The sequence below is a fragment of the Somniosus microcephalus genome, chromosome 2 (genome assembly GCF_052327205.1).
Source record: "Somniosus microcephalus isolate GS21.2 chromosome 2, FLI_Smic_1.0, whole genome shotgun sequence".
Classification (NCBI taxonomy): domain Eukaryota; kingdom Metazoa; phylum Chordata; class Chondrichthyes; order Squaliformes; family Somniosidae; genus Somniosus; species Somniosus microcephalus.
In genome coordinates, this window is record NC_140988.1 from 209432815 (window position 1) to 209455351 (window position 22537).

The 22537-nt window shown below is 47.5% G+C and overlaps 1 protein-coding gene across 8 annotated transcripts in view; it reads left to right on the forward strand.

Moving 5' to 3' along the window:
• Positions 1–22537, forward strand: part of tbc1d1 (TBC1 (tre-2/USP6, BUB2, cdc16) domain family, member 1) — a 492368-nt gene that overhangs the window by 137047 nt on the left and 332784 nt on the right. The window lies entirely within an intron of this gene.

Consider the following 22537-nt stretch of genomic DNA (forward strand, 5'->3'; position numbering starts at 1 on the left):
AATCGTCATCTGCCATGACCAACTGCATCAAAAGAAACCTGTTTTGGATCTTTTATGTGTATGTCCTTCAGGCAACTTTTATTCTTTTTTCAAAAATTGTTAATTTTGAAAAGTTACATATGAATGAATTGCTCTTTATGTGCCTTGACTGGAATTTATCTGAATAGTATGCAGCATGTGAGGAATGCTTATCTGTCCTGAACAATGTTGGCATCAGCCCTAGAACATCAGAACAGTGATCCTCTGGTGAATGAAATTCTGAGCTGCAAGAGGTGAAGGTCTTTCTCCTTTACGGAGAAGGGAAAGTGCTCAGCGGCGGATTTCTATTTCCGTTTGAATAAAAACCTTTATGTAGTTGTCTAAGCTTGCTGCTGTGTGAGGGGGTGAAAATGCTATTCTGAGATTAAAAAGAAATGGTGGGGTTGGAGGTTGCATAAATCAGTATCTCCAATAGAAACTCAACTGTGTGCAATGTAGTTACTTTGCAGTTGTGCAGGACAATTAAGATTGACTTGGTCACTTTTAAATTAATCAATATGCTTCGACTCTATTGGTGGCTAATTCTAGCCTCCCCCGTGAAAGATAGAAGAGTAGCTGGATCTATTTAAAAAGATTTTATGCAGTACACGAGCACCACAACTAGTGCCATCTTGTATATTTAGCTGCTTTCCCACCAAGTTCAAAGATCTTGTTGCTGGCAAAGTAAATAGGGTATAGGAAATTATTCCCTCACACGATCTTCTCTTTTAGGATAACATGCAAAATTATTCTCGCTAAATTGTTGTTTAACTCTAGTTTTGTTTTTGCAAATCAAAAGCTTTTCAACAAGTGAAGTGTTGTGTTGAGGCTCCAGAAGTTTGAATATTTTTGTTGAAAAAATTGAAAATATCTGAAGGAACAGCCTATTATTTAGATGGAAAATTGCTTTGGTAGCTTAATGGATTGCTGAAGCACAAACTTCATATTTTTTTTAAGAGGTAAACTTTTTTTTCAAAAGTCTTGTTTATATGCCATTATTATTATACCAGTTTGGCAGACAATCCTGTTCAAGTAATTTACTAAATTCCAAAAATTATATTGATTCACCATGGAAACTGATGGCGAGTGTTAGTTAAAAATATATATATATATGTCTGTGGAGCTTACAACTGCATTTTCAAACTCCTAAGTGGCTAGTCTTTGACCCTCCATTGCACCATGATACTTCTGATGGCAATCTGCTCAATCACTCCCTCATCTCTGCCTTTGATGGCCTTGTCTCCAGTAAAACACTTTCTCTCTCCCACCCTGGTCGTTTGCCCTGGTACGGCCCCCACCTTCGTGCTCTCAAGTGCAAGGGACGCAGACTTGAATGTATCTGGCTGGTTTAACCATTCATTGCCAGATATGGCTAGACTCCATCAAGCACTACTCTCCTCTGCCAAAACTGCTCACTATTCCAGAATCATGCTGGAATGTAAAAATAACTGGTGGCTTCTTTTCTCCACTGCCGTCCCCTTAAACCCCTCTCTCCTACCCCGACCACCCTCTCCTTCACCAACAACCAGGAAGAGCTCATTACGTAGACTTTTACAGCACAGAAACAGGCCATTCGATCCAACAGGTCTAAGTCGGTGTTTATGCTCCACACGGGCCTCCTTCCACCTTATTTCATCTCTATCAGCATAGCCTTCTATTCCTTTCCCACTTTCAAAGCTGCCATCATCACATCTTTCCTCAAAAAGCCCACCCTTCACCCCTCTGTCCTGTTCCTTTCCTCTCCAAAGTGATTGAACATGTTGTTGCCTCCAAAATACGTGCCCTTTTCCCGCAACTCCATGTTTGAACCTCTCCAAACAGTTTTCCACCCTGTCACAGTGCTGAAACAGTCCTAATCAAAGTCACAAATGTCAACTATGTTCACAATCACATAGGATAATGATCCCTTTTCGTCCTTCTTAACCTGTCTGCAGCCTTTGACATGGTCGACCATGCAATCCTCCTCCAACTCCTCTCCTTTTGTGCATCTGAGTGGGACTGCCCTTGCATAGTTCTTTTGTAACCTATCCAATCTCTTGCAATGGCCTCTCTTTCCACCCCACATTGTTACATCTGGAGCCTCCCAAGAATCTAACCTTGGCCTCCTCCTATTCATCATCTGCATGCTGCCCTGTTGTATCCGTGTGTTAATGGAGACACGGAATGCAGGAGTTGGTTTAACAGGTGTTTACTGAACAAAGTCTGGAGGTGAACTAAAAGATACAAGACACTATACAGGCTTATATAGCCCGAGTGGCCACTACCGTCATTACACTACACAGGGGCTCTTAAAGGCACATACACCACAATTCCTCCCCTTTTAGACAACCAGTACATAACATTTTAAGTAATCATTAATTAACATGTTTACAAGAACAATAATCTACACATTTGCTGCAGTTAATCAATTATAAGTCAGTCTCTCTGGAGGCTTCCTGACTCGGTCCGGATAACGCCTCGGTGGTGTAGTAGTTTTTGGTGGTGTAGTAGGTTCTTTTGGCAAGGTCGATTCGGCTTGAATGCCAGTGTTGGGTTCATCTGGTTCCAGTACAGGTAGACTATCCTTTATCCGAAAACCTCGGGACCAGCCGTGTTTCGGTTTTAGGAAAATTTCGGATTTCGGAAGGTGCGCGAAAACACTTCGGTTTTCAGAGTAATTCGGTTTGCGGGAGTGCGGATAAAGGATGCACTATCCCTTATCCGAAAGGGTGGGGGGTCGGCGGGGGGGTCGGGGGTGGGGGTCGGCAAGGGTGGGGGTCGGCCGGGGGTCGGTGGGGGTCGGGGGTCGGGTTCGGCCGGGGGGTCGGGGGTGGGGGTCGGCGGGGGTCGGGGTCGTGCGCATGACTTACGCTGAGCGATTTTGGTTTTCAGAAGTCATGCTTTGCGCCACTTTCGGCTTTCAGAGGTTTTCTGGTTTCGGATGTGCGGACAAAGGCTGGTACACTTACGCTGAGCGATTTCGGTTTTCAGAAGTGTGGAAAAATGCTACACTATCCCTTATCCGGCTAGGCCTGTAAGTCGTGCGCCACTCTGGTCATGTCGTGCGCACGACTTACGCTGACCGAAAAAACCTTCGGTTTTTAGAGGGTTTCGGTTTTCGGAAGTCCGGATAAAAGGAAGTCTACCTGTATCACCGGATCGGAGGTAGATACTATGGGTATCTCTGCTTCATCATTAGGCATATAGAATTGTGGTGTAGGTTGTCCCTTTTCGGATGACTCTATGATCTGGTCAGCATGGCGCCTTATTATGCTTTCTCCAATGTCCACGGTATACATCAGCGGTCCTAGTCGTGTGCAAATAGTTCCAGGCTGCCATTTCTCGGTACGGTAGTCCCGGGCCAAAACTTGTTGACCTATCTGGAAGGTTCTAGTTGGCCTTTCATTCATGCCTTGAAATTGCCGGTTCTCTACGTCCCTTCTGATGTTTGGCTTGATCAAATCCAGCCGGCATCTTAGTCTTCTATTGAAAAACATCATGGCGGGAGTTTGGTTTGTAACCACATGTGTTGCATTCCTGTATGCAAACAAGAAGTTATCTACCTTATGCTGTAGATTTATGTCTTCATTACCCATGGCCTTTATGGCCTTCTTGAAGGTCTGGACAAACCTTTCAGCCAATCCATTGGTGGCGGGATGGTATGGGGCGGACGTGTAGTGCTTAACCCCATTGTTTTTTAAGAACTTCCTGAATTCTTCGGACACAAATTGTGGTCCATTATCAGAACAGATCTGTTCAGGCAGCCCATTCCTGGCAAATATGGTCCTTAATACTGTGATGGTTTTTTCCGTGGTGGTGGAGGACATCTTTATTACCTCCGGCCACTTGGAGTGTGCATCAACCGCGATTAAGAACATTGAGTCCATAAATGGACCAGCAAAGTCGATGTGTACCCTTTGCCATGGAGATGAGGGCCACTCCCATGGATGTAGAGGGGCTTGTGGTGGGGCGTTTTGGACCTTCTGGCATCCAAGACAGCCCTTGGTCATTTCTTCGATGTCTCCATCGATACCTGGCCACCACACAAACGCTCTGGCTAGGTTCTTCATTTTCACTCCACCCAGATGCCCCTCGTGAAGCTCCTTTAGCACTTTATCCTGGAGTTTGGGTGGAATCACCACTCTGGATCCACACATCAAGGTTCCTCGGCACACTGACAGCTGTTCTCTTCTTTGCGAGAATGCTGGCAACAGTGGTTCGCCATGTGCTGGCCCATCCCTTCACCGTTAAATCGTAGACTCGTGAGAGAGTCGGGTCATTTCTCGTTTCCTTTTCAATGGTAGAATTTGTTACTGGTAGACATTCCACTATGGTTGAGTGGAACATCTCCACTGGGTCAACTGTAGGTGCCTCTTCTACCGTTGGCAACGGTAGATGCGATAAACTGTCAGCATTTCCATGCTGTTTTGATCCTTTGTATTCTATGTCCTAGGAAAAGGGACCAGCTCTGTAGCCTTTGCACTGTCATAATGGGAACGCCCTTTTTAGGGTTGAATATGGAGACGAGGGGTTGATGGTCAGTCAACAAGGTAAATTTTTGTCCGTGTAGGTAATGGTTGAATTTCTTCACTCCCCATACCAGGCTGAGTGCTTCCCTGTCGATCTGGGCATAGTTACGCTCAGCTGAGTTCAATGAGCGTGACGCAAAAGCTATCGGCCGCTCCGAGCCATCAGGGAATCTATGCGATAATACCGCTCCTACGCCATAAGGGGATGCATCGCACGCCAGTCTGATTGGCAGTGATGGGTTGTAATGAGCCAAAACTTCCTTGGACGTGATCAAGCCTTTGCATTTATGGAAGGCACGTTTACAGTCTTCGCTCCATTTCCAATTTACTCCCGTTTGTAGCAGAAGAGTTGACAAGTTCGGTAAAAATTTATGATAGTAATTTATCAATCCCAGGAACGACCTTAATTGTGAGACATTTTCAGGTGCAGGGGCTTTTATGACCGCTTCAATTTTTTCAGGTGACTTATGCAACCCTTCTTCGTTAATTATGTGGCCACAATATGATATTTGTTTCTGGAAAAATTCGCACTTGGGGCGATTTGCTCGTAGGCCCCGTTCTCTCAGCCTAGTGAGCACCTGCTCCAAATTGGCAAGGTGCTCGTTGTCGTTTTCTCCTGTTATAAGGATGTCGTCTAGGTAGCATTGAGTCCTCGGAATCCCTTGCAGGACTTGCTCCATAGCTCTTTGCCAGATAGCTGGAGCTGATGCTACTCCGAAAACCAGTCGATTGTACTGGTACAGGCCTTTGTGTGTGTTTATCGTGAGATACTTTTTAGAGGCCTCCTCAACCTCCATCTGTAGATATGCCTGTGCCAAGTCAATTTTGGTGAAACGTTTCCCTCCTGATAGTGAGGCGAAAATATCTTCTATCCTCGGAAGAGGATACTGTACCGTGTGAAGGACCGGGTTTACAGTCACCTTGAAGTCCCCACAGATGCAACTTTTTCTCTGTTCTTCAGCTTTATCATTATTCAATGTTTTCTTCATGATCGGGACGATGGGTGTTGCCCACTCGCTCCAATCTATCTTGGATAACATGCCTGCCTTTTCCAAATTCTCCAGCTCTGCCTCGACTGCTGGACGAATTGCGTATGGCACCGGCTTTGCCTTAAAAAACTTGGGAATTGCCACATCTTCCACTTTTATTGAGGCGGTGACGCCTTTTAAGGCTCCTAGTTCCTGTTGAAACACTTCTTTGGCGTGGCCAAGATGTCTTTTAATCGTTCAGGTATGACGTCATCATCATTTTTTTTCTTACTGGTCACCGTCTGTGCCTGAATGGAGTGCCAGTCTAAACGTATCTTCCTGATCCATTCACGTCCCAACAGCAGTGGACCACCATCTTGCAGAACGTATAAATACAACTTCTGTATTTCCTTGCCGTTGTATACAACAGGCACCCTTATTTTCCCTCTGGGGTATACTTTCTGCCCCGTATATGTTTTCAAGATAATGGATGTGTCTTTCAAAGGTATATGTGGAAATAGCCGCTCGTAATCCCGTCGACTTATGACGGTCAGAGCTGATCCTGTATCTAGCTCCATTTTAACTGGGGACCCCGCTATCGTGAGGGTAACCCAAATGGTCTGGTAATCTTCTTTGGCAATTACATTATGTAATTTGAGACAGCTTAGTCTCTTGTTTCCGGAGTCGCTATCACTCTTCTGGTCTTCGGAGCTACTGTCTGTCATCATTTGTACCTTTCTGTACTTTTTTTTTCTGTCAGTGGATTTTTTGTTTCCAGATCGGCATACACGTGCAATGTGTCCCATCTTTCCGCATTGCCTGCATGCTTTGTCCTTGAACCAGCAGTCCCTCTGGTCATGGGTGGATCTGCCGCAGCGATAACATCTCTCGAAACCCTGTGTCATTTCATGGGTGCCGAAGTCCTGTGGCTTTTGCTGCATCTCGGCAGCTCCTCTTGCTGCTGCTTCGTATGATACAGCCACACTGAAAGCCTTGTCCAGTGTTAAATCTTTCTCAGAAAGTAGCCTTTTCTGTGTTCCTTCACTTAGGAGACCGCAGACAAATTTGTCTCGAGGAGAATCTGCCAGTCCTGCCCCGAATTGGCAGTGCTTTGACAGCTTTCTTAATTCGGTGAGGTAATCAGCGTTACTTTCATTCTTGTGCTGATTCCTCCTGAAGAATTTGAATCGTTCCGCTATCAGCAGCGGTGTTGGGTTTAAGTGCTCCTGTAGGGTATCAACAATCTCTTTAAAATTCTTGTCCATCGGTTTGGCTGGAGTGATTAAGTTTCGTAACAGCCCGTATGTCCTTGCGCCCATTAGATTTAGAAGTACCGATGCCTTTTTTATCATCCTCTATTTCATTCGCTGTGCAATATACCTCCACTCTTTCCACATATGTGGTCCAATCCTCTACATCACTATCGAAAGCAGTAATATTGCCAGTCTTAGGCATCCTGAAAAAAAAATGGCGCCTCCTGCGCTTTCCTTTCTTCCCTGCCGAGAAAAAATGGCGTTTCCCGCCGCTGTCGTTGCTGACAACGCTGTTCTCCGCGGTTTTTATTTATACAGATATTTTTAATAGTTGGAGACTCGTTCCCGCCGGACTCTCTGGGACTTTTCCCTCCCTCTGCTTGGTCCGAACGCTGACCTGCTTTGCAGCGCTGGCCGTCTCCCGAGTGCTCCACCCTCCGTCCCTGTTTGCCTCCGCCTTCGCTGCTCGGCCCAGCTGCAGAGCCAGCCGATCGAGCCCCAGCCCGCCGCCCAGGAAGGATTATTGCAGTACCTGCCACTAGCCCGGCTAGCTGGTGAAACCAGTGTTTTTTCTTTTTTTTTCCTTCGACCTTCGTCTGAGGAATCGATCTCCTTGAAGTGCTGCCGAATTGCAGGTAAGTCTGTTTCCAATTCGTCGCCACTGTTGTATCCGTGTGTTAATGGAGACACGGAATGCAGGAGTTGGTTTAACAGGTGTTTACTGAACAAAGTCTGGAGGTGAACTAAAAGATACAAGACACTATACAGGCTTATATAGCCCGAGTGGCCACTACTGGCATTACAGTACACAGGGGCTCTTAAAGGCACATACACCACATGCCCCTCGGCGACATCATCCAAAGACATGACGTGAGGCTCCACAGTTACACTGACACCTCGACTCTACCTCACCACCACCTCTCTTGACCCCTCCAATGCATCTCTGTTGTCAGCTTGCTTGTCCGACATCCAGTCCTGGATAAGCCACAATTTCCTCTAATTAAACATTGGGAAGATAGACACCATTGCCTTCAGCTCCCGTCACAAACTCTGTTCCCTCACCACCGATTCCAGCCACTGTCTCAGCCTGAACCAGGCTGTTCGGAACCTCAACATCATATTTGACCCCAAGCTGAGCTTCCAGCCTCATACCCTCTCCACCACAAAGACTGCCTACTTCCATCACTCATTTCAGCCCCTGCCTCAACCCATCTGCTGATGCAACCCTCATCCATGCTTTTGTCACCTCCAGAATCGACTATTTGCAATGTTCTCCTGGCTGGTCTCCCATCCTTCACCCTCCATAAACTTGAGCTCATCCTAAACTCTACTGCCTTATATCCTAAACAGCACCATGTCTTGTTCACCCATCACCTCTGGCTCCCAGTCCACGAATGCCTCATTTAAAATTCTCATCCTTGTGTTTAAATCCCAACATTGCCTCACCCCTTCCTAGCTTTGTAAACTCCTACAGCCCTACAACCCAGTAAGAACTCTCCGTTCCACCAATTGGGCCTTTTGTGCATCCCCACTCCCATCGCTCCACTGTTAGCAGCCGTGCCTTCACCCGTCTAGGCCCGAAGTTCTGGAATTATCTCCACCCCTGCATCTCTCACTCCTCGTTTAAGACCCTCCTCAGAACAACCTTTTTGACCACTACCCTGGTTGTTGGCTTACTCCTTATAAACCACTGATTGAACTTCGTTTGTCCTTGGGATGGAAGCAATGCTGGCTGAGATCGCTCTCCCTGTTTCGGGAGGCCAGCTCTCGCCGCTCGCTCCCGCAACCGGAGCGAGGTGCTCGGCGAGTCGGGCAGAGGCAGCGCAGCGCGGTGAGCAGCAGCAGCAGCCAAGCCAACCCGCTGGAGCACATCGGCCGGCAGCTCCTCGGCGGGAAGGAATTCCGACTGGGAGGAGGGGAGCCGAGCATGGCGGCCAGAGGCCGACCCGTGAAGAGAGAGAAGTAGGCCCCGGGCCGTGGAGCATGGAGCCGGCGACGTTGAAGAGGAGGCCGCATTGGAGCATTCACATCCCGACGATGTGTTCGGCGAGTCGGGCAGAGGAGCGCAGCGCAACGAGCAGCAGCAGCAGACTCATGACACGCTGCAGCACGTCGGCCGGCAGCTCCATTTCGGGTAACTCGCAGTCCGGATGGGAGGAGGGGAGCCGGGCATGGTGGCCAGAGCGGGAGAAGCAGGCCACCACACGTGGAGCCAGCAACAGTGAGGAGGAGGCCACGGTGAAGAGGAGGACGGAGCGGCTGAGGGACATCGTGCTCCCACTGCCACGGGAAGCCATTGTATTGACTCTGAACGCGGCGCTGTATGTATAGCTGACGCGTCCCTATGGGGAACAAGCATTCCATTGTACTTGTTACATATGGCAAATAAATCTCATCTGAATCTGAATCTGAATCTTATTACGCGTTCCTAGTGGGCCACCACTTTGAAGTAATTGTACAGCCGAAAGGCCATTTCAGAGGGCATTAAGAATCGACCACACAATGTGGATTCAGGTTATGTGCAGCCTGGGTAAGGATAGCAGGTTCCCTTCCCTAACAGTCTATCAGATTTCATGTTTTTGTTATGCTAATTTGCAAATTGCATGACTCTTCTGTGCAAGCCTAACTTAAAAACTGAATACATTTGTATGTTACTTCTGAATATTTGAAGGAGAACTTGGAAAAACTCACAGGTGCCAGCTGTTCATTGTGACACTGTGCTCGTGAACCCTTCCTCCTCATCCACACCCCCACCCCTGCCACATCTATGATTTAATTTCAAAAACCTCTATTGAGAGTCCCTATAATCTAGAACTGAGATGTAGTTCTTTAGTGTGTGAAGGATTGAAAAACTGCTATCTCAGTAAATCTAAAGTTGGAGATGCTTACATGTGTGGATAGATGAAATATAGAAAGTACCTCTGACCAAACTTAGTCTGCTCGCACCGTTAATGATGTTTCTGATTTAGTCAAGACTATAACAACCTGTAAACCTGGTTTAAAATTAGCCTCTGAGTGGAAGAGAACTTTTAACTGATGTATTGTAGAAAGAGAATAACATAAATAATTACTTTTCACTTTGCTGCAGTTCTAGTTGTGGAAAAGGCCTCCCAAGCATTAGCGTAAATAAATTCTCAATGGAAAGTTCCTGCCTTTTTCCCACCCTATTCCAAAGCAACTGTTTCCCAAAATATTTTTGTTGAATGATTATACTGAGATCCTTATCAGGACGACTTCTCAAAATAACTCTTTGGCATAGCTTTCTCTAAAAGCAGATTCGGACCACAGCATGTTTTTTTTAAATTTAACTGGAGCAGTGCTGGCAAGTCACCTGCACTTAATGTAAACTTCAAATTTTAGCCTTCATTTTTATTCTCCTTTTTTGCTATTTCTGCTCAATTTTGATGAAAATGACTAGAACTTGAAGACATAGTTTTCAGATTGATTTGATACATTTTAGCACCATGCTTGAAGTTTGGCCAGTGTCAGTAATGGTATTGAAAACAACATTAGTGCTAAAATGTTGTCCTTTTGAAATTTGAGGCTTATCTTCATGGGGCTAAGTGGTCACTCATTCAGTGACTAGCAAGAACACTAATGCTATCTTAGGGGGTTTAATGAACCTGGGTGGCCATATGTACATCAATGTATGAAGTACTAGCTGGGGGGGCCTGGCGTTGCCTAGGCTTTTTTGTGGAACGGCAGTTTACAGGGCCGCGCGGTTGACGGCCAGCCGCTGCCGCTCCCCCGCTCTGTGTCTCGGGCCGAGCGATTGTCAGGCCCGGCCCGGCCTGAGTGAGGCGAATTCACCTCCCGCTCCGGCGGGCCGGGAGCGGGATACTGTGCCGGAGCCGCAATGTGGGGGTTTGTTGTGCTGGTGCTGTCGCTGTCGGTATGAAAAAGATGGCGGCGACGTTTCGGGAGGCTGCAGGATTAGGCCCACCCACACACGGAATGAAAGGCCCCCCGTGACGCACCGATTGGTCAACCATCAGGTCACTGAACTGTAGGATTGGTCAACCATCACGTCACTCAATGTTAATGAGCGGTAGGATTGGTCAACCGCTAATGAGCGGATTTTTTAACGTTTTTTGTATACTGTCCGAACAATTTTTGTTTGACCTAAAAGTAAATATGCCTATGACACTCCCCTGATCATAACCTTTCTTTTGATATAACATATGTGTAGGTACGCTCTATAACTTTTTTGAGTGTATAGCGGACAGACAGACAAACCAACTGCTTTTTTATATATACAGAAGATAGATAGATAGATAAACTTGCTGTTGGCAAGCTTGTTGCTAGTTTTGAAGTTAGCAATTTTCTTGGAATAGTTTTAGCAATTGCAGAGGGTGTCTCAATTTCTTGATGATAAATGAACTTGCTGTGAACATATTGTGGTAAACTGAACCTGAGTTTGTTGATGATTATCTGCTTATGTTAAAATAGTATTAATCATGCAAGTGCAAAATTTGTTTGTATTAGACATTTGATTATTCTTTCTGGCTTCAAAGACTTCTATAGGCTAAATCCTGTAATTTATTGCTCCATAGGTTTCCAGCAAATTGACAAATCACTAACAGATTGATATAATCTATTTTAATAAAGTCTTCGGTAGAGCGCATACTTCCTGTAAACACGTTCTGTCATGTTATTTTCATCATATCCGTCTGTCGTAATTTTCTGTCACACTTAAACTTGGTATTTTTAACGCTCTGTCTTACCTCTGCCCGATTTTTTTTTTTTGCCTTGTGGTTTTTTAAAAATTCGTTCATGGGATGTGGGCGTGGCTAGCAAGGCCAGCATTTATTGCCCATCCCTAATTGCCCTTGAGAAGGGGGTGGTGAGCCACCTTCTTGAACCGCTGCAGTCCGTGTGGTGAAGGTACTCCCATAGTGCTGTTAGGGAGGGAGTTCCAGGATTTTGACCCAGCGACGATGAAGGAACGACAATATATTTCCAAGTCAGGATGGTGTGTGACTTGGAGGGGAACTTGGAGGTGGTGGTGTTTCCATGCGCCCGCTGCCCTTGTCCTTCTAGGTGGAAGAGGTCGCGGGTTTAGGAGGTGCTGCCGAAGAAGCCTTGGCGAGTTGCTGCATTGCATCTTGTAGATGGTACACACTGCAGCCACGGTACACCAGTGGTGGAGGGAGTGAATGTTTAAGGTGGTGGATGGGGTGCCAATCAAGCGGACTGCTTTGTCCTGGATGCTGTCGAGCTTCTTGAGTGTTGTTGGAGCTGCGCTCATCCAGGCAAGTGGAGAGTATTCCATCACACTCCTGACTTGTGCCTTGTAGATGATGGAAAAGCTTTGGGGAGTCATGTAGTGTATGTATCCATCTACCTTTAAGAAAACCATTGTATGTAACCGTTCACCTTTAAGAGAACTATTTTAGGTGTGGCACTACTTTGTTGGCTTCTGTATACTGTAATACCGACGGTGACCACACCGGTATATAAGTGCTGTGTCAGGATTTATTTGGCAGATTCGCCCTGACCTTCGAATAGTAAAGTCCTGTTTTAAGTTACTCTGGTAGTCTGTGTATTAATTAACTAAACAACCCACAGACTTTACAGTGGCGACGAGTCCGATCGTACCCTGCGGCAACAATACTTCCGAAGCAGTTAACGAGCGTCGAGAAGAGGCAACCGCCCTCGTCATTCTGCTGGGAGAAAACTCGAGTCTGCAGAGCTGGAAAGGAGGAAGAATTCAGAGACAAAGACTTCCATCAGCAACAGGCACTGACTGTCCCTTCTGCCACGGTGAGGAGTGAGCCGATCAGCACGAGAAGCAAGCCGGCCACGGTGACTGTGAGTGAGGGAAAAGTAAAAAGAATAACCGGAGGATAAGGGCGGTGCACTCGACCACGGTCGAGGGGGAAAGGAGCCGGACAGAAGTCGGGCCCAGAGGCGCTGAGACTGGGGCAGCGTGGAGCAAGGAAGCCGCGGTACAGACAGGCTGGGGACGCAACGGCGTCGTGAGACAGCTAGACCGCGACCGGCGAAAAAGGCCGGGCAGCGACCGAAGCCACGAAGCGCTGCGACCGGGAGCGTAGGCGCGGGAAGATATAAAAACTCAGCCGCAGCCGGGGAGGGAAGCACCGGACTGCGAGAGGGCTGGGAGGCGCGATTGGGAGCCGAGCGAGCGGGAGAGGCAGAGCCGACCAAGGGAGACTGAGCGAGAGCCAGTCCAGCGGCTGAAACTGTTCGCCGTCAACGGGGTGTACCCAGCGCCGGTAGAGCCGAGCGAGCGGGAGAGAGACAGAGCCCGAGCAAGGGGAACTGAGCGAGAGCCAGCCCAGCGGCTGAAACTGTTCGCCGTCAACGGGGTGTACCCAGCGCCGGTTGCCCTGCCGAGAAAAGGGAAAGCACTGAAGCCGACGCGCAGGCTGTGAACCTGAAAGCCAGCGGCCGTCGCCCGTGGGGAAAGTGTACCCCTCCCGCCAGGGGAAGAAACGCGGGAAGCCGCCATTAGGCGGAGAAGAAGACAGAAGCGGGGAACCGCCATTGAAGTGGGCGGGGAGAGAAGATAAGCGCGGGAAACCGCCATTTTCGCGGGAACCGCCATCTTGAAGAAGAAAAAAAGAAAATTTAAAGAAATAATCCGTGGTGTTATCAGGAAGAGAGGAAGATGCCTAAGCGTGGTAACATCAACGATTTTAATTCCGAGGTAGAAGACTGGGCCACGTATGTGGAACGCATTGAGATCTATGGTGAGGCCAATAAAATAGAAGAAGATGACAAAGCTATAACCTTGCTAAACTCGATGGGCGCGAAGACATACGGGCTCTTGAAGCATCTACTAGCACCAGCTAAACCGGCGGATCAGACTTTCGATGATATTGTGACTGTTCTGAAGGATCACTTGAACCCCACACCGTTGATGTTGGCGGAACGATTCAAATTCTATGCGAGAACGCAAAGGAAAGACGAAAGCAATGCAGAATACTTGGTCGAACTGCGTAGACTAGCGAAACACTGCCAGTTTGGAGGGAATCTGACAGAGGCATTGCGAGACAAGTTCGTGTGCGGGTTGTCAAAGGAAGGAACGCAAAAGCGACTACTCGAAGAGAACGACCTTACACTTGACAGGGCTGTCCTTATTGCAGCATCGCACGAAGCCGCAGCGAAGGGAACTGCGGAAATGCAGCTAAAGGCAGCGGCACTCAGTGTGGATCAAATTACCTCGAGTACAACAAAATACTATCGTTGTGGGAAGACAACACACGACCAGAACCAATGCTGGTTTAAGAACCAGGAATGTAGGAAATGTGGCAAACTGGGTCACATAGCTAAGGTATGCTGGTCAGGGAAGAAGACCAACAACCAAAGGAAGCCATCACAGGAAAGGTACACAAGGTGGCTGAGAAGAGTTCAGATGAACAGAATTCGGACTCAGACCCAAACGGCCAGGAGCTGGGCAGTCTGAGAATTCACAATGTGAGTAAGGAAGCTGACCTACAAACTATCTGGGTCATGCTAAAAATAGCTGGAGTCCAAGTGAAAATGGAGTTGGACACTGGATCAGCTCTATCAGTCATAAATCGAAGGGATTACCACTGGCTATTCTCACATATACCCTTAAGAGATACCAAGTTCGTATTGCAGACATACACGGGGCATAAAGTATACCCCATGGGGAAGATAAGAGTCAAGGTGAGAGATGGGGGTAAAGAACACCCAAGAATGAACTTATACATACTACCTGAGGGAGGACCACCACTTCTGGGACGGGAGTGGATCAAGAAAATAGACATGGAATGGCACTATCTAAAAGCCATAACGAGTGAGGACTCGGTGCAGACAATCAGCTCAGATTCTGAAACGGATGACGATAAGACCAACCCAAATATGAAAGACAAGGCTAAAATGGACTTGCCGACTAAGGTTGGAAGAACGAAGGCATGCATAAAGGCTTATGCTCCAGAGAAGAACAAAGTTTCAGAACAGAACTCCACCGAACAACGACAACATAGTTTGACAGAGAATTCTGAGTCTGTTCAGTTTACGGACATATCCATGACTGACGAACACCGAGCTCGGACTCAACTTTATTTCAAATTACGACAGCAAGTAGAACAAGTGAGTTACCATCTCGAACAAGAGATGAAAACAATGAAAAAGTTCTATGACACCGAATGGGAGAATCTGGAAAGACAACAGAAGCAGCTAGCTCAAGCAGAGAGCGACCATAGAGCCATTGTGACCAATTACTGATCACATCTCCCTTATGCTGTTCAGGAGTTAGAATATTTGCAGGAAGAAGCAAATGAAGAGGAATCTTCAGGAAGCCAGGATTTTATTCCCGTTCTTCTCTACGACTCCTTACAAGCAGAGTTTGAGAAGTTGAAGGAACAGTATGAACAGGCGCAGGCTACAATCCTGGAGGGGATTAACTCGGCAACCTCCGAAAAGCTAGTTTCAGTAGAAGCATATGAGCAACTAAAGGTTGAACATGAGCAAGAAGTCCAAAGGCTGCAGGAAATTCTTGATGAGCTCAAGGCCAAGACAGACTCATCGGTAGAAGTTCCATCCATAGATGAGAAATTAGAGGTGAAAGACATGGCAGAACATGAAAGACAAGATGTCCAAGAACTCATAAAAATATTGAAGGAAACCCAAGACAAATATGAGGCGGCAATGACTGAGGTTCAACAACTTGAAGAACAGATTCAACTGGGAATCCTTTCAGTGGAAGAAAAGGAAACTGTAAGAAACACAGAGACTGTAAGAATGGCCCCTGAACATGAGCTGGAGAGCATCAAGGCGCAACTTCTCCGAGCGCTGAAAGCCAAAGTACAAGAGGAAAAGAAGGTGAAAGCATTGGAGGAAAAGGTGGATGAAATGGAGAAGACTCTGATCCACAGTGTTCCCGTGGAAGAGTTAACGGTCAGCCAACTCCTTCATATGCTGAGGGACAAGACTCTGCAATGGGAACAATCTGAACACGAGCTTCAATCTTCAAAGGGAAGGAGTTCGGAGCTCGCAAAAGTTATGGAAATAGCTGAGGTTGCAACACAGATTTTACTGGGATGCCAAAAGTACGCTGAATCACGTCTATGTGAACAACAGAATGTTGAAACAGCTGCTCCAGTAGAAGGATTGAATAGCCCGATCAATCAATCCCCGATGGAAGGGGAAGTATTGAAATCACAAATGAGGTCATTAGTGAAGGATTTGCAGGAAACCCAGGAAGAGCGGGATGAATATGAACGCATGAAGAAGTCTCTTCAGGAAAGATGTCTAGGGAGGGAACAACAGTCGGCTAACGTCCAGTTGGGTAAGGAAGAAGTAGCAGGCCCTCTCGCTAGACTAGTTCAGGACGACACCGAATATTACCATGACCTGTTGAGTGACACGGAATATTACGAGGGCTTGGTCTGCCCAGCTTGTGATGAAAACTCCCAAAGTGCAGAAATCAGGATGAAGCACTTAAAGTCTAAGGAACATAGGGAGATGGTGGCGCTACAGCTGGCAGCTGATAAGGGAGCCCCGAGAGTCTCCAAGAAGCAGAAAAGAAAAAGACTTCTACCAGATCATGTACGTGGGCCCTACGAAGGGAGCCAAATCAGTTGGCAAGTAGGAAAAATTACCAAGGCAGTCCAGCTGTTTGTAAAAGTCAGCACTGCTGGTTCAGCAGGACGGAAGTTCAAGCTGTTAAGTCAAGGGAAAGACTATTGGATGAGTCACGCTAGCAATGTGAACCGGCTACACCACAGAGATGTTGTTCGGACCGAGTCAAGACCAGAGACTGAATCTGTGAACTGTTCCCGCAGAGACTGAATCTGTAAACTGTTTCCCGCATAGATTATACCTGTGAATTGTTTTACATGAAGTTGAATATATGTTATGTTTAATGGGGGACTAAGTATGTTGTAAGCTAAAAAGGGAGGATTGTAGTGTATGTATCCGTCTACCTTTAAGAAAACCATTGTATGTAACCGTTCACCTTTAAGAGAACTATTAATTAACTAAACAACCCACAGACTTTACAAGTCAGGAGGTGAGACACTCTGCAGAATACCTAGCCTCTGACCCGCTCTTGTTGCCACAGTGTTTATGTGGCTGGTCCAGTTAAGTTTCTGGTCAGTGGTGATGCCCAGGATATTGATGGTGGGGGATTTGTTGAATGTCAAGGGGCAGTGGTTAGATTCTTGCTTGTTGGAGATGGTCATTGCCTGGCACTTAAGTGGCAGGTAACATTCGTGCCACATATCATCCCAAGCCTGAATGTCGTCCAGGTCTTACTGCATGCGGCCATAGACTGCTTCATTATCTGAGGTGTTGTGAATGGCGTTGAACACTGCAGTCATCAGCGAACATCCTCACTTCTGACCTTATGATGGAGGGAAGGTCATTGATGAAGCAGCCGAAGATGGTTGGGCCTAGGACACTGCCCTGAGGAACTCCTGCAGCGATATCCTGGGGCTGTGATGATTGAACTCCAACCATCTTCCTTTGTGCTGGGTATGACTCCAGCCAGTGGAGAGTTCCCCTCCAGCCAGTGGAGAGTTCCCCCCACCCCCCGATTCCCATTGACTTCAGTTTTACTAGGGCTCCTTGATGCCACACTCTGTCAAATGCTACCTTGATGTCAAGGGCAGTCACTCTCACCTCACCTCTGGAATTCAGCTCTTTTGTCCATGTTGGGGCAGAGGCTGTAATGTGGTCTGGAGCCGAGTGGTCCTGGTGGAATCCAAACTGGGCATCAGTGAGCAGGTTATTGGTGAGTAAATGCTGCTTGATAGCACTGTTGACGACTCCTTCCATCACTTTGCTGATGATTGAGAGTAGACTGATGGGGCGATAATTGGCTGGATTGGATTTGTCCTGCTTTTTGTGGACTGGACATACCTGAGCAGTTTTCCACATTGTCGGAGAGATGCCAGTGTTATAGCTGTACTGGAACAGCTTGGCTAGAGGCACGGCTAGTTCTGGAGCACAAGTCTTCAGCATGACAGCCGAGATGTTGTCAGGGCCCATAGCCTTTGCTGTATCCAGTGCGCTCAGCTGTTTCTTGACATCACGTAGAGTGAATGGAATTGGCTGAAGACTGACTTCTATGGTGGTGGAAACCTCAAGAGGAGGCCAATATGGATCATTCACTCTGCACTTCTGGCTGAAGATGGTGGCAAACGCTTCATCTTTGTCTTTTGCACTCACGTGCTGGGATCACCATCATTGAGGATGGGGATATTCATGGAGCCTCCTCCTCCCGTTAGTTGTTTAATGGTCCAACACAATTCATGACTGGATGTGGCAGAACTGCAGAGCTTTGATCTGATCCGTTGATTGTGGGATCACTTGGCCCTGTCTATAGCATGCTGCTTCCGCTTTTTAGCATGCATATTATAGTCTTGTGTTGCCGCTTCCCCAGGTTGGCACCATATTTTTAGGTACGCCTGGTGCTGCTCTTGGCAAGCCCCTCTACACTCCTTATTGAACCAGGGTTGGTCCCCTGGCTTGACGATAATGGTAGAGTGAGGGATATGCCAGACCATAAGATTACAGATTGTAATGGAATACAATTCTGCTGCTGCTGATGGCCCAGAGCGCCTCATGGATGCCCAGTTTTGATCTGTTCTGAATCTATCCCATTTAGCATGATGGTCGTGCCACACAACACGATAGAGGGTGTCTTCAGTGTGAAGAAGGGACTTCGTCTCCACAAGGACTGTGCAGTGGTCACTGTTACCAATGCTGTCATGGACAGATGCATTTGCGGCAGGTAGATTGGCGAGGACGAGGCCAAGTAGATTTTTCCCTCGTGTTGGTTCTCTCACCACCTGCCGCAGGCCCAGTCTGGCAGCTATGTCCTTCAGGACTCAGCCAGCTTGGTCAATAGTGGTGCTACCGAGACACTCTTGGTGATGGACATTGAGTACATTCTGTGCCCTTGCTACTCTCAGTGCTTCTTCCAAGTGGTGTTCAACATGGAGGAGTACTGATTCATCAGCTGAGGGAGGGCAGTAGTGTGTAAGTGTGTAATCAGCAGGAGGTTTCGTTGCCCATGCTTGACCTGAAGCCATGAGATTTTGTGGGGTCCGGAGTCAATGTTGAGGACTCCCAGGGACTCTCCTTCCCGACTGTATACCACTGTGTCGCCACCCTGGTGGGTCTGTCCGGCCAGTGCCAGGGATGGTGATGGAGGAGTTTGGGACTTTGCCTGAAAGGTATGATTCTGTGAGTAGGACTTTGTCAGGCTGTTGCTTGACTAATCTGTGGGACAGCTCTACCAATTTTGGCACAAGTCCCCAGATGTTGGTGAGGAGGACTTTGCAGGGTTGACTGTCCTGGATGTGCCGTTGTCATGTTTGTAACTGGTGCTGAGGTCGATGCCGGGTGGTCTGTCCGGTTTTATTCTTACTGTTTTTCGTAGTGGTCTTTTTACATCTGAGTGGCTTGCTGGACCATTTCAGAGGGCAGTTAAGAGTCAACCACATTGCTGTGGGTCTGGAGTCACACATAGGCCAGACCAGGTAAGGGCGGCAGATTTCCTTCCCTAAAGGACATTAGTGAACCAGATGGGTTTTTATGACCATCCGATAGTTTCATGGTTACCATTACTGACACTAGTAATTATTCCAGATTTATTTAACTGAATTTAAATTCCCCAGCTGCCGTGGTGGGATTTGAACCCACGTCTCAGGATCATTAGTCCAGGAGTTGAGTAACCACTATGCTGCCGTTCCTGACGTTTGTACTGACTGTTATCCTCGGAGCTCTTGGGAGGAATTTTGATTTTAAAAAACGGGTGGGTTGGGAGAGTGGGCTAGTTAAAGTGTTAAATGTGTATCCCGACCTGACCCGCCTCCAACCCGGCCACTTCCGGTTTTAATGGGATGGGGATGGGCAGCCAAGCCGCTGCCAGTAGGCGGGCTGTCTATTTAAATATTATAATGATGCGCTTCTTTAACCTCCATTTTGTGTTTAACTGTAGCTGATCGGGTTTTACACACTTCGTAAAACCTGGCAGCTACAGCAAGGCGAGGACAGATGTATCCAGGAGGTAAGTGACTTTTAGGCTTACCTCCTGGGTCCCTGCCTAACCACCCCCCCCCCCCCCGTGATTGGCGAGCCACTCCCATGAGGCCTCCAATTCCCCCCCCCCCAACCACCGATCTTCTGCAGACACCCCCGCCCCCTTGCTCCTCTGGCTGCCCCGCGATCGTCGGCAGGACCCCCTGCTCCTTCGGCCACCTGTCAGCCCATTGCCCAGCAGGCCTCCCCCGCTTCTCCGGTTGCCCCGCGGCCCATTGCCCCGTGATCCTCAGCAGATACCACTTTGTTGACCTCGGCTGACCCTGGCCCCCAATTTTCATCTAACAGATTTGTCAAACACGATTTCCCTTTCATAAATCCATGTTGACTCTGCCCAATCCTATTATTATTTTCTAAGTGACCTGCTACCACGTCCTTAATAATAGATTCTAGCACTTTCCCTAATACTGATGACAGGCTAACTGGCCTATGGTTCCCCATTTTCTCTCTCCCTCCTTTCTTAAATAGTGATGTTACATTTGCTACCTTCCAATCCGCGGGAAACGTTCCAGAATCTATGGAATTTTGGAAGATGACAACCAATGCATCCACTATCTCTACAGCCAACTCTTTCAAAACCCTAGGATGTAGGCCATCAGGTCCAGGGGATTTATCGGCTTTCAGTCACATTAATTTCTCCAGTACTAGTTTTTTACAATACTAATACAGTTCCTCATTCTCGCTAGAGCCTTGGTTCTCCACTATTTCCGAGAAGTTTTTTGCGTCTTCTTCCATGAATACAGACACAAAGGGCTGGATTTTGTCAATGGGGACGTGATGGAGGCGGGACTCCCACTTTTTGGGTTCTAGTCCCGCCTCCATCGCCTTGTGGCCAACCCATGCTATTTTCCCTTGATTGACCTTGTTAAGCCTACCCAGCGGGCTCAGCAGGCCAATTAAGGGACACCTGGTTACTGGTGACGTCAGTGATTGACATTTCATCTGTCGAGAGCTTTTGGCAGATGAAAAATCAGCGTTTGACAGCTCTGTGAAGCCGTTGAACACTGACAATCTGACTTCTAACTTGAGTCCTTCTACTCAGACTCAGTTAGAGATCTTTCCAGACCAGAAAGCAGAATGCGGCAGCTTTTGATATTTCAGCAGCCATTCTGCCTTCTGTGCCGGTGAACTGAGGGACTCCCGAGAACTGAAGGAAGGAAGCCTGCAGGAGAAAGTAAAGGTAAGTAAAACTTATTTAAACACTTCACACTTACCTCATACACTTACCTCTGCACACATACACCTATCACTCACCTGCACAACGGACATCTCGACCCCCTCCAACCCCTTCAGACTGACGGTCCGCCTCGCTAACTTGGCGTAGTTCGGAGCCGTCGGGAAGCCCACACTTCAGGGCTAAAAATAGGGATTAGGCAAAAAACTGCCTGTTAACAGGCAGTTAATTGGCACTAATCCCCTTCCCGCCTCGGGGAGGCGGCTCCCAGCACAGGTCGGATACCCGCCTCCTGGGACATTGGCACGGAGACGGGTTGGGGGCGGGATGGGTTCGTGCCTCCCGATTCTGCAATTTTCCCGCCTCCAAACCCGCCTCCGCGGGGCTTGGAAATTCGAGCCCAAAGTATTTGTTTAATTTTTCCCATTTCCTTATTCCCCATTATAATCTCTCATGTCTTAGCCTGTAAGGGACCCACATTTACATTTGCTAATCTTTTCCTTTTTACATACCTATAGAAGCTTTTACAGTCTGTTTTTATGTCTCTAGCTTTGGTTGCTGTTGCTGTCATCATTGTTGTAATAGTTGTTGTAGTAAAATTTGCCCACTGACAAAAAGGTCGCACTCAAAGGAGTTGGTGGCCCGCTCATGAGAAAGAAAATTAGAGGGACCAATGATTGGCGGTATTCCAGGTCTGGACACTCCTGTGGTCCCCACAACTACCCCTACATATACTTGGATGCCGATATCTTTCCAGAGGCCAGGTCCCTGGGTGTTCAAAGGGTGGAGGCTGTAGAAACTCTGGGTGGGGGTGAGACACTGCCCTGCCTTCTTCCTTATGTCAGACTATCGATGCGGCAGAAGGAACCTCTGCCTGCCAAACCCCCGAGTGGAGATTCCCCTCTGTTGCTCTTGGGACAGAAGCCCAGTGTTCCTGGACCCATTCTGATTTCCTAATATTCCTCCCCTCCCACCTCCCCCCCCCCCCCCCCTCAATATTTCCCTGGCTATTTTACATTGGATGTATGCCCTAAGCCCCAATTAAATAGTTTTTAGTCTGAATTCTGAATGGGAGATCCTCGGTATGGTAGCAAATCTGTTGATAAATAGTTAAAAGTTGTATTCTGGTGGGTGGGGGATGGTATTGAAGTGCCTGTAAGGATTTAATTTTCTATCCCCCCTCCACTTTTTTTTAAACTCATGACTTTGATTTATGTGGTGAGTAACTTGCGAAGTTGTTTTTGTTCATTGGGCTATCAGATCTGATCCATCAAGTCATCGATAGACTCACAAGCAGCACAATTAAACCTACTCCAAGGAAACAGGCCCAAGACTCAGGAGCCTATAGTCTGCCCCTGAAAGTTATTGAAAATGAAGTGAAAGTTATTTAAATAAAGTCTCCCTCCAATTTCCTTCCCTCCTCTCCCGAACGCTAGGACTGTGAGCTCCCAATGTATGGTTCTCGAACAGCTGGTGGCAGCCCCCAAGTGAATTTGCTGGGTTTACTCTGGCCGGTGGCTAGGAAGACAAGTTTTGCTCAAATCAAGCCTTACTGATGGCCTTAGCCATATCGAC